The sequence below is a fragment of the Meleagris gallopavo genome, chromosome 3 (genome assembly GCF_000146605.3).
Source record: "Meleagris gallopavo isolate NT-WF06-2002-E0010 breed Aviagen turkey brand Nicholas breeding stock chromosome 3, Turkey_5.1, whole genome shotgun sequence".
NCBI classification, from domain to species: Eukaryota; Metazoa; Chordata; class Aves; order Galliformes; family Phasianidae; genus Meleagris; species Meleagris gallopavo.
Window position 1 is genome coordinate 2,594,384 of NC_015013.2, and position 13,353 is coordinate 2,607,736.

At 37.8% G+C, this 13,353-nt stretch overlaps 1 protein-coding gene across 3 annotated transcripts in view; it reads left to right on the forward strand.

Annotated features, from left to right (window-relative positions):
• TPPP (tubulin polymerization promoting protein) overlaps positions 1–13,353 on the forward strand; it is a 55,174-nt gene that overhangs the window by 22,795 nt on the left and 19,026 nt on the right. The gene's annotated exons all lie outside the window — the stretch shown is intronic.

A 13,353-nucleotide genomic window follows, 5' to 3' on the forward strand; every position in this document is an offset into this window, starting at 1 on the left:
GTTATCTTCCCCACCTCACTGGGGGCAAGGAGAGTGAGTGAAAGGCTTGTGATGCTGAACTATCTCCTGGGTTAGACCACAACAGTGAGTTGATAGATAAGTATCAAACCCAAGGAAACAATGATAGCTGGACTGGAAGGAGAGGCCAGAGAGATGATCTGGAGCAATGAAGATATACTGTTGGTAAAAGAGAATCAGGTCTGGGAATACTTGAGGAAACTGGATGCACTTAATTCCATGTGCTGTAATTGGATGAACTCAGGAGTTCTGAGAAAACAGGTAGATGTAATCGCTAAGCTGCTCTCAGTCTTTGATTGTGGCAGTTCGGTGAGAAGTGTATGAGGATTGGAATACAATAAATGTTACTCCTGACTTCAAAAGGAATATGTAACCTCCTTCCTGGGGAAGATAATCAAGCAGCTGATCTTGGAAGCCACTTCCAGGCTGCGAACAAGAATGTCATTAGAAGTCAGCTCGACCAACTTGAAAGGCTTCTATAGTGAAGTGTCTGGCCTGGTAGTTAAGGACATAGCAGTGGACTCTGCTCTGTCTGTCTCTATAAGGCCTTTGAAACACTGTCTTCTGTGTGATCTTTGTAAACAAGCTGTTAATGTATGAGCTGAATATGTGCAGTGAAAGGATCAAAAACTGGCTGAAAATCTGGGCCCAGAGAGTGATTATCAGTGGAGTGGAGTTGTGGGTCAGTAACTAGTATGTACCCTTGGATGAATACAGGATCCAGTCCTGTTCCACATATTTATTAATGATAGAGATGATGGGGAGGATTGTACCCTGAGAAAGCCTGCAGATGGCACAAAACTGGAAAGAGTGGCTAATAGACCACTAGAGGCTCATGCTACCATCTAGAGGGACCTTGACAGAATGGAGAAATGTGCTTACGGAAGTCTCAAGCAGTTTAGTAAGCAAGAAGTTCAAAATCCTGCACTTGAGAAGTAGCAACCCACTAATATATGCCAGGGACCGATGAACCGGAAAGCAGATCTACATTAAAGGCCCTGGTGTTCACTTGTTCTGGTGGACACCAAGTTGAATATGGGCCAACCAGTGTGCCTTTGCTGAAAAGAAGGCTGAAAGCATATCCTGGGCTGCATTAAGTGTAGTGTTAGCAGCAAGTTGAGAGGTTATCCTTCCCTCTGATTGGCCCTGGTGAGGCCACAGTGGCAGTACTATGTCCAGTTCTGGGCTCTGCAGTACAAGAGTGACATGGACGTACTGAAATGCCACAGTGAAGATGAAGAGACTAGAGCATTTCTCCTACAAGGAAAAGCCAAGGGAGCTAGGACTATTCAACCTAGAGAATAGAATTGGTTGTATGTTTTTTCATTCATCTGGGTAGAAGCAGCAATGGTGTATGAATATGTATGGATTTAGTGTGCTGGGTTGGTTTTTTTTTCTTTTAATTTATTGTCACTACAGTGTAGCATCTGCTTTCTGAAAAATATAAAGTGTTAGTCTATTTGTATTGAGCTGTCTTTTCATTATGCTTCAGTTTCAGGTTAACTTGTTCCATAAAAATATCTCAATGTGTTTTGTGTTTTCCCCACTTTTTTCTGAGGTAAGGTCACACCGAAGCTATTAAGAAAAGTGAACTGAGCAAAACTGTGTCCTCAACACAGAATTTGTCTTCTGACATTTCTTCAAATACCAAGCCTTAGAGAATCAAGTTTCAACATTTCTTACCTGATTGCAATTATGCAATGAATGGTCTTCAAAAAATTTTTGAATTTTTTCAAAAAGTTCACCAACTAAAACTTTTTTTAAACCTATTCTTGCATATATTCTAGATGACTTTTATATAATCTGAACTAGAAACTATCTGCCAAATAATCACAAGAGGAATAGAGAATTTGAAGACTACTTGAGAAAGTTTGAATTTGCTTATGGATTACCTTTGACTTTTATTTTGTCATATGAAGAGGACTGAAAAAATGTTTGAGTTAAATGCATGCTCGATGACTTTGACTTTGAAAATAAGTCTTAAAGCACCTCTTTAGTTTATTTCCTATTTTCTTATATCTGTAAGAATTAGATTGGACTCATAGATTTCCTATTTTGTTTCTCATTTCCTGTTTTTTTTCTCATTCTTTTTTTCTGAATGATAGGCAAATTTGTGTGTGTGTGTGTGTACGCGCGTGCGTTTGCTTGGAGTAAGCAAACCAGGTTTGTTCCTTCTTGGAGTAACTTGACGATTCTGCCAGCTCATAGCTAATTGAACAGTGCTTTAAGAAATTGTTCTTGCTTTGGATAACGTATTGAAACACCGATGATCTAGATTTCAAATGTATGCTTAATAATAAAAAAAAATCTATTGTGGCCAAAGCAATATTTGCACATCTAGATGTTTATAGGTTTCCTGTTTTCTGTTTTCAAATAATGCAGTTGTTTTCAGATGATTTTCTGTTGGATAGCTCTTCAGATATCCTTCTACTTTAATAGCAAACAGTTTGAGAGACTGTTTTGGCCTCAGTCTGCCTGTTCCGTTGATTTCTGTTCCATAAAATGGGAATGACTGCTGGCAATCTAGAAAAATTACATTAGTAAATTTAAGTCACTTAATGCTGTTTTAGAACATGTGAAGACAAGAGGGAGTTGGGGAGCAGAGAAGGTTTGTGAACCTTGGAGTTGTATGGAAATTCAAATATCAATGGATTACTCCTAAGGTGGGAATGTTGGCAGGTTTTTTTTTTTCTCCCCAGAGCTTTCATGTGACCCACTCCTCCCCCCCTTCTAACCCCCATAGTTCTCTCTTTCCTGGGGGAGGATAATTCTCCAGAAGGGGAGCTGTGCAGTTTCTTCCTTATTTTAGGTTATTTATCTTGTTTTGTTGGAGAGAGAAATTGGGGTATTTCTACTGTGTGTATACCTTCTCTCTGAAGTCTCCTTTCTTGAAGCATACAGATTAGCTCTTGGCAGTTGATTATGTCTGATAGGTTCAGTGAGCTTTTCTGCATAAGACCTCTGCAAATGGATTGCCATTGTATTTAGTTTTTCTTCCTCCACCTGATATATTGTTCTTGATTTCACACCTTTCTTTTTCTATCCATGACCAATGATTCCCAAAGCCTGAGCTTATGCTTTCGGTTAAAACCAGTTGTTTATTTTCAATATTACCATTTTCCCATTTGTCCAACAGAAAATGTATCTACAAATAAATGTATATGTAGGTTTTCTGCTTCTATCTTCTGATTTAGTAAAACAACCCAACATCCATGCACTCTTACTTACATGAGCATATCCTACTCTTCAGTAGATTTCACTGGTTTTGAGCTTTCATTGGAATCAGAAATTGCTCTTATGCTTATATAAGGTTGAACATGATGAAATCCTGTTAAAAATTGGAGTGCTGCTGTTTTATAGCTATCTGGTAATGATATTTTCTAATTTGGACAAGCCTATAAAAATCTGTTGGTTTTTAAACCCTGTGTCATTAAACTCTAAAGGCAAATCCCACCTCAGGTTAGATGAGACTGATGCTCTGGCTTCTATAGCATCTATTTTTTCTGTGTTATTTAATGTTTAAATCATGTTTTAAAAATTAGAGAAACTTTAATGTATAGTATAAATATAAATATAATTTTCTTTGTGTAAAACAAACAACAACAAAAAACAAAAAAAACCACACAAAACAAAGTCTGTCAAATTACTTGACCACGAAATATGAGTAAACTTATTTTATCTCGGTGGTATGATCGCTAAAAAATAGCTACAGTGCCTGAGTAACGGGTGAATGTGAATTAAAGCATGCTTTTTGTGCTCATTTCCCTTTATTTTAATTTTCTTCATTTGGTGAGGTTTTTTTGTTTATTCTGAACAACAGTTTCTGAATTAGAGTGGGAATTTTGTCAAAGACATCATTGCAAACAGGGAAGAATGTCTGGAATACAGTAAGAACAATAAAATGTTCAAATTGCAATTGTAATTTTACTTGAACTTTGTAGTGATTTAAAAACATATTTCTGTAACGCTCTCACCCACCCACCCGTCACCTTGCCATCATGTGAATTGTCCAAACATTTGAAAAATACAGTTTTTATAGAAATAAAGACCCTATCTGGTAATTTAAAAACGTCTCGTAACGCTAGACCTTGTAAAAAGATGGAACTAGGCTTTTTGCTTGAAATAGCACAAAAACTTGGGGAAAACAAGAAAATGTTCCGGGAAAATTGGTAGCACAATAAAGTTTCTCGTAATGAAATTTTAAGAAAAAATTGAAAGAAGACAGACATTTGGATAATATGTTGCTAGGAAAAAATCTTGGATATTCACTGTTGTTGCGTAAAAATGAGTTCGATTTGGTTCTTATTCTCTTTACCTGCGTGATGGTTTACTTCGAAGGTCTTAATGAAACCTTAATTTAAGCTCTTGTGTCTTGAGACTTAACATTGTAAGCTCTTAATTCATTAAGTAATTTAATAATACCATTTTTCTTCGAGTTCATGTAATTGTTTGATTATTTCTTATTTATTTCTCAATGAAATAAGATGTGGTATCACATAATCATGCACCATCTAGTCCTTAGTGGGATACTTCTTTCTCTGTTGAGTTTCATTAATAACAATAGCACTGTCTCTTTTAAATATGTGATTTCTACTTTCGAGTCTTGCTTTTTTCCTGTCCTTTTTGAAGTGTTGCACACTATTCTTGGAATTGGCCAAAATCCAGAAGATGCTGGTGCTAACAATACGTCATCCTTGGTATCCTTTATCTGTGATTCTCATGTACTTAAATTCAGGTTAATAAATAATATGACAGAAGTTCCACAAAATTGTTATTAATTTGAAATCTTTGTGATCGTTTTTGTATTCAATAATGATTACATTATTTTTAGATATATTATTTTTATATTCAGTGCTTAGTTTTGTTTAATTCATTTGGATTATTTGCTTGGAGTCAAATGCATTCTCTATTACTTAGTGGATATTTGCCTGTGGATTGGTGCCCTTACTGATGCTAGGTTCCTTTCAGCAGTGCTTGTGTGGAACGTATTTTCACTGAATGTAGACTGCTCTCCCTTTTAATAAACATTTTAATGCAGTAGAGTCTGAATCAAAGTAAACCTATCTGCTGTTATTTTCCTGTGACAGGAATGTGTCCATTCACATGGGATGGTTGGTGAGCTCTAGACTGATGGTTTGTACAGTTCCTACTTTTCCTTAGTTATCAGGCAATGAGTACGTGTGCATTGCTCAACTCTAAAAGAAAGTACAAATAATATTGATTCTTTGCTACGTCAGCTGTAATTCTTTTGCCATAAGCCTCTACATTTCAATAAGAAGAAACTTTTGAAGCTATAGTGGCTATGTAATCTTCTGCTCTTTAAAAGAGGATGTGCTGTTTAAGTGTGGTGTGCTGTAATAGGAAAGAACTTCTTATTGCTAGGTTGCATAAGCTTGTCATAGCCTGGGGAAGATTGTTGAATGAAATCATTAGATATTGATAACTGTAATTAAACATTTAAATATTCACCTGTTTTGAACTGCTTTCTTTTACTTCTATGAGGCAGACTTAATGAACTCTGTGACACTATCATCATGGATTTTTGTACTTCAGATGTGACTAGAGATGTCCTTGGCAGCTCTAAAATACTAGGTCGATGCAGTTGCAGTTAAGAAGTTTCTGCCTTCATCCTCTGTGATCTGTGGGTGTGTTCTCAGTACAGTGAATATCCCTAAGATGGCAAGAATGAAAGAGAGCTTTGAATAAATTCAACTCTCTGAATAAGAAACTGGAATATCTGCAGGACTAATCTTAGGCACTGTCTTCCTGCTTCAGCACTTGTTTGTTCTCTAGTATGTGGGATCAAGGCCTGTTTCTAGGGTGTCTCTTTTTCTCTTTTTGGTTTGTTTTGTTGTTATTTTAAGGCTGTATCCTGAATCATTCTGTACTCTGATAAGCTGCTTCTGCTACCACTTGGTCTGTGTCCCTTGGCAGTTAACTTTCCTGAGTCATGCTGAGAAACTGTGCCTGTCCTTCATGTATGCAAATAATAGGTTTTTACGTTTCTCAATAACTCTGTTGGTTTCATATCTTTTATAAGATTCTTGCCCAGAAGTAGACAGCATGTCAAGGATAATAGTATGTTTGTGATTAAGTTTGTATGTTTTAGACTTGTCTGTTTTGTGTGTGTAAAGTTTCTGCATTCCTTGAGTAGAGTTCAGGGATTCACAACCAGAAAATCTCTTTTCTTTGTATAATACTTCCTTAGAAGATTTTTTATTAGTAGCTAGCTGCTGCATAGGTCTGCGTAGATGTGTATTCTTAAATAAACAGATGCAGCATTATCTTTATTCTCTTAAACTGAAAAAAAAAACCAAAAACAAAACCCAACCCACTCTTACTCTCTTAAGCTAATTTTGTCTGTTCTTCCAATCCCCATCTTTACGATCAGATGTACTTTCTGCTTCAAATTTTTCTTCATCTCATCCTCCTTGAATTCATTAATCTCTATTCATCTTTTACTTGTTTTAGAGTGTTTTCTTTTTGAAGCTTTTACCTACTGCATGTTTTTGCCAAGTAATTTTCTTTCTCCTTTTTCCCTCTTTATTCCCATTTGTCCTGGTTTCACTGCATCACTATGCATAAAGTTTGGGAAGTCCAGTGTGTACCTTGAGGTATTGATGTTGAGTGAGAAGAGGCTATAATCAGCATTATTACAGCAAAAACCTCCTAGATTAAAGTAGAATGAATTCTTACCTTTTTCTCCAAACTAGAACTGACTTCAACTTACATCAGACCAGCACCATACATCATCTCTCCTGCTCTGGACTGTTATAACAGATGCAACCCTGGTCATGGACGAAATGAACTCTGTGGACAAATTAGAGGGTGGCCCATAGCCTATAGCAGTGACACCTATGTAATTAATCAGGGTGTGTGATAAAATGTTGGGTGTAACTGGTAGGGAATAAAAGGTGAATATTTTGCTGGTTTCAGCCAAAACTGTTAATTGTGCACTGACGTTTTGTTTGTTGCTGATGAGAATGCACCTGGGGCCAGGCTGTGCCATTCAGTAGAGAAGAGCCATTGGCTTTATGATGTGGTGTGACAGCAGGTCGTGGGGTAGAGCCAGAGCAGGTGGCCTGAATTAGGAAAGGAATTAGTCCATACCATGTGAAATTACACTGAAGGCTATACATCTGTGGGGAGTTGGCCAAGGGGCAGCTGATGTTTGGGGCTGCTGGGCATTGTGGTTGGTGAAGACTCGCAATGCTGGTGGAATGTTGATCAGCAAGTAGTTGTACTGTTAGCTAGGCATCAGTCATTGGGTGGTGAGCAGTTGCATTGCATATATATATATATATATATATATATATATATATATATATATAGTTATCATTGCATATTTATTTCCTTCTTTCCCCTTCTGTCTTAGTAAATAGCTTTTATCTAAATCCACAAGTTGTATTGTGTTTCCAATGCTGACAAAGATACCTACTAGTGCTGCAGTGAACTACTGAAGTCCTCTTGCTTCAGATTTTTAAAGCACTTCACATGCTGTCACATCTTCATGTATTTAGAAGGATCTAGATGTATTATACTTGTCTCATTCTCTAGTGATACAACTATTAGCTGGAGGTGAATTGGTACTACTGTGTTCACTTCCTGGATGAATTATATGTATTCTTCTGTCCTTGCTGCCCTCCCCTTGATTTCAGAGACATTTCTATCAGTTGTATATTGCTATCACTGTGTTGCAAAGAATCCATCTCACACTGCATTTTTTTCTGTGCCATGCTTGTTGTTTTGCTGTCCTTGATAATAAAATGATGAATGATGATAAAACTGATAATGGCATTGCCCTGTGACTATGGGATAAGTGAACATGTTCAGTTTAGGTCCTTACTTCTGATTGCGCCAGGTTGCTAGAACCAAGCAAGTTAGATCTATAGAAAAATTGTAAAAGTTCTCTTGACATCTTGTTTGTTTGGTTCTAATCTTTCTCTGAAGGGAACTTATTTCTGTTAAATAGCCGTATGCTCAAAGATGTCCCCACTCCAAATATTCCCACCACCTTAGGTGAAGATCTCTGTTGTAGATTCTTCCTAAGATCATTTTGCCAAGGATATATTTTGGGAGGATTTATTCTTTCCTTAGGATTTGCCAGTTGAATCTTGCTTCCATCATCATCCAGATGTTCAATTTCAGTATCCCAGTTCTACCCATTAATTGAGCGGGAATCTCTGATGCAGGGCAATGCTTCAAGTTTTATTTTCTCTTGGTTCTTTTACTGCTGCCTTTCTTCAGAGCTGTTAAATACTACAGTACATAAAACCTGGTGGAGTTGTATGGCAGTGTCTTCTGCCCTCTCTCTTTAGTTGTATTTGCAAATAGAAAATTCTGTTGGCATGTGAAAATCAGTGAGTTTCCAGCTGTAGTGAGTTTTACTTTAGCAGATTGCTACTGACAAATTGAACAAGATCCATCTGTTTTTTCTATTTTAATACATTAAGAGAAACAAGAAGCATGTTTCTTTTTCTTTATCTCTCTCATTACAGTGTTTTTTTTAAGCAGCCACATTTCTCATGTTTCTATGTTCAGATTTGTTTTTGTATTTAGAACAGATACAGCCCAAGTTTCAAATCTTAATTTTGTTAGAAAATCTGCATTCATTAGAGATTTGAGGAAAAGGCATGTCTTTTAGTCTGCTCTGAAAGTTATCAACACATTTGGTTCTGTTAGGATTTAGGGAATAATTCTGGTAGATATTTATTGATGAAGATTTTTGGCTGGAGTTGTAAAGTTTGCTATTGAATGTGATACCATTACATGATTAATTTGGATTATTTAGATTATTCTTAATGGAGGAATGATTTACAAGAATGTGAGAGCAGGAGTAGCGCATTAGAAGTTGTCCAATTAAACTTGCCATGCCAGTAAGTCAGAAACTGTGACAGATAAGCCATTTGGGTATTCTGTTAGCAGAGCAATCCTTCATTTTTGTCTCCTTTGGGAAGGACGTAAGTATGGGGAGTATTCAAAATTGAAGTTACTCAGATTTACAAGAGAGAATGGTCACGTTTTTAGTGACATCTGAATTGGCTGACACATGCAAGTCAGCGGTGAATTTAGAGTAAGTAAACCTTAGAAACAAAATTAATTGAATAAGAATTTATTCAAAAACATTTGCTGTACTCCCATCTGTAATTATGCTGCCTCCAGACCTGTGTCAGACTTTCCGTACTCACATACCCAAACTTTCTAGTCAGGTGACAACTGCCAACACTAAACAGTGCCAATTAGTTTATACTGTAGTCCTTCCTGGCATGATAGCAAGAATAGAAGCTTCTTTGACTGTTTTTACACCATCCTTTCCCCTCTTGAATCTAAGAAAAATGAAAGGAAACATGATTAGCAAGTGGTATAGGATGACTTTTTGTAGATTAGAGATTTAGACAGAAAACTGTTAAATTGGAGACTGCTGTATTAACAGTTAACTGAAATAGTGCTGTTGCAGATAGATTTCTGATACTGGTCGAGGATTTTGTGTGTGGGTTATACGGAGTATAATTATCGAGTAGTCAGTTGTTACTTCAAACAGTATACAGGTGCAAATAACGTAGAATAGTGTAGAAGTATTAATTTGCAGCAGTAAATTCTCACATTACTCTGGACTAATCTTGTTATCATGTGACAATGTTAGTAATAACATTTGCAAATAAATACTGTGTCATTTGCTATTACACCTCGCTTTGGGCCGGTGCTTGAACTTTTTTGTTTTATGTTTGTTACACTGATGTCCAGGCTTGGAACCGATAGTTGTTATACATATGACACCAAGCTGAGTGCTGCAGATGATGCACTGGAGGGAAGGGAAGCCATCCAGAGAGACCTGGACAGGCTGGAGAAATGGGCCCATGTGAACCAAATGAGGTTCAACAAGGCCAAGTGCAAGGTGCTGCACTTGGGCCAGGGCAATCCCAGGTATTTATACAGATTGGGGGAAGATCTCCTTGAGAGCAGCCCTGCAGAGAAGGACTTGGGGGTCCTGGTGGAGGAGAAGCTGGACATGAGCCAGCAGTGTGCGCTTGCAGCCCGGAAGGCCAGCTGTGTTCTGGGCTGCATTAAAAAAGGGGTGGCCAGCAGGGAGAGGGAGGTGATTGTCCCCCTCTACTCGGCTCTTGTGAGGCCCCATCTGCAGTGCTGCGTCCAGGCCTGGGGCCCCCAGCACAGGAAGGACGTGGAGCTCTTGGAGCGGGTCCAGAGGAGGGCACTGAGATGATCAGAGGGCTGGAGCACCTCTCCTGTAAGGAAAGGTTGAGGGAACTGAGCTTGTTTAGCTTGGAGAAGAGAAAGCTTTGGGGTGACCTCATTGTGGCCTTCCAGTATTTGAAAAGAGCATATATACAGGAGGGATACATGATAGAACAAGGGGGAATGGTTTTAAACTGAGATGGGGAGGTTTAGGTTAGATATTAGGAGGAAATTGTTCACCCAGAGGGTGGTGAGGCACTGGAGCAGGTTACCCAAGGAGACTGTGGATGCCCCATCCCTGGAGGCATTCAAGGCCAGGCTGGATGTGGCTCTGGGCAGCGTGATCTGGTGGTTGGTGATCCTGCACATAAGCAGGGGGTTGGAACCAGATGATCATTGTGGTCCTTTTCAACCCAGGTCATTCTGTGATTCCATGGTATATGAACCTGGACTCCAAAAACAAACTGAGGAATTAAAACTTTATTTCAGAATCTAGTGGTCACGTGTGGAGAGATCCATCAAGAAAGGGAGAATGATGGGTACCTTCCAGACATTTTTCTTAATACCATTGGTCTGTTTCCAAATGTAGGGCCAGTTAGAAAGAAATTTAATGTGTACTATGGATATGCTTTCCTTCTGAAATCCTTCTGCATCACTGAAGGGTGATGCATTTGAATAATTCTGTTTGTTATAGGAAGCGTAGCTTAGAATAGAATGCCATGGCTTATCCTTCCTAAACGTAAAGGTGTCTGTGTATCATAATTAGGCACAAGGCTTTAAAAAATTATATTAGTCTCCCTTTTGTACATATTTTTCACTTTTCATTGTGGAGACCACTTTTATGGCGCTTGTGTTTTCATGAAAGCCTTCTTTTTCCACATGCCCTCTATTGTTAACGTTTTCTTTTTCTTTCCAAACTTTCTCTTCTCCTGCCCTTTACATTTCAAAAACTTCTGCCTTTGAAGCGCAAACCCCAAAACTTTAAATGGGATAATAAAGGAAGGTGGGGAGGGAAGCCGCAAAAACAAGCAACAAAAAGGCAACAAAAAATAGTAAAGCTGAATAGAGTGCCTTGAGGAAGGAATCATTGTGAACATGAAAAATTACTCTGGGAGTAATGTGTTTCTGATTGATGATCTAGGTTGAGCTGTAGCAGTGCTGATTGTTGACTTCCAGGTAACATTTCTGATACAGAAAGTAACACGTGAAAGGTCTACCTGGTAGATTTGGCTGTGAGTCTTTACTGAACAAGGGCCTTAGTGTGGCCTTATGCTGAAGCTTTGTGGTGATTGCTGATGTAGTCTTTTTCTAAATAAGTGGTACACAAATACGAAGTCTTGACCTCTTGAGCTAGTTAAAAGTTCTTGAACATGTATTATCATCATAAGGATGTTAATCCTATTAATGAGAGTTCTGGATGAATTCCAAGTAGTTAATTGCACTGTGTGCAGTGTTTTTTTTTCTGATTAATGAAATGTTGGATTGTATTCTTTGTTTCCACTGTCACTGTGTTCTTTTACTAGCTAATTCCATGAGATAATCCAGAACGGACTTCACTTGAAATAGACAAGTGCTTGCAAAAAGCTGAATTTGATCAAAATATAAAATTTATTTTTGCCTAGAATTGGTAGTACTGGTAGGGATATAGGGATTTGCTACATGTGGAGCTATGTTGGAGATGAAAGATACCAGTAGTGAGCCGTTATATAAAGGATTGTACTAAGGCTGGCATTTTGTTGGAAATAATTAATTTTTCATTTTTATTAAAAAAAGAAGAAGATGAGGCTTCATTTTATGTTAATTGACATAGGATTTATTTCCGAACTGTTGGTATCTTAAACTGTGAAATCTTCCTTTTCCCTTTTGTTAGTGGAGTCAATCTCATGTTTGAGTGCGATTTGACCCCTGAATGTGTCTAAAATGAGATTAAAAAAGAAAGAAAAAAAATCTGACTCACTCTGGGCAGTGGCTTTTTGTGACAGTTGAATTTAAATTAAATTTGTCGTAGTTTTTCTAGCTTGATTTTTCTGCTGCCAGTGCATGCTTTCTCTATGCTTGCATCCATCGTTTACTTCTTGATAAACAGCTGTCCCTGTTAAAAGGATTGTCTGGGTTTTTTATTTTTTCACTAATTTGGGAGAGATGCTGTCCAAATTGACATAAGAATAAATGCTTAAGCTGTAAACAAATCTGATGTAGTAGCATGCTTCCCAGCAACGTGGATTTGACTTCAAGGGTTTCTTTATTTCATAAGCAATCAAAAAATCTTCTATTACTCTGCTGTAGCCTTAATTAGTACCATTTCTAGTGTCAATCAAAACATCTTCTTGGAATTTTTTCTATTTGATCTGCTGAATTTTAGCTTAAAACTAATGCTTAAATTTTAATGTGTAAATTCATTTGAAGATCTGGGAGTCTGTAATTTACTAAATAGGAGTAGTTGTTTTAGCAAAATCCTTTCCTTTGGAACAAAACCTAAGCAAATCTTACTAGTGTGGGAATATGGGCTTCCCATTGGTAAATACAACAGGAAATCTTCAGCTCTGAATTTCTGGGGGCTTTGTAAGACTGCTTGTATTTTTTTCCATGAATGTGATTGTTTTACAAAGGTGGTCTAAGAAGGTAAACAAGGACCATATGTAAATTAATCACTACAAAATTTGTCTCTGATAAAAGAGGATTTTTAAGCTTTCTAATGATACACTAGCATGGTTAACACCAATTGCTATTTTAAATTGAATTGTGAACACGTTGAATCTGTGAATAAAGTGACATGAACTGTTATTCCAAGAATCACAGAATGATAGGGGTTGGAAGTGTCCTCTGGAGAACATCTAGTCCAACCTCCCTGCTAAAGCAGATTCCCTACAGTAGGCTGCATGGGAAAGTGTCCAGGCAAGTTCTGAGCCTCTCCAAGGGAAGCTTCACAACCTGCCTGGGGAATTTGTTCCAGTGGTTTATCACCCTCGAAGTAAAGAAGTTTTACCTTGTGCTCAGATGGAGCGTCATGCGTTCTAGTTTGTGCCCATTGCCCCTTGTCCTGTTGCTGGGCAGCACTGAAAAGAGCTGGTCCCATCTTCTTGACAGCTAAGGAATAAAAAAAAAAATAATGAAATTCACCAAAGATGCTTCTGTTTTTTT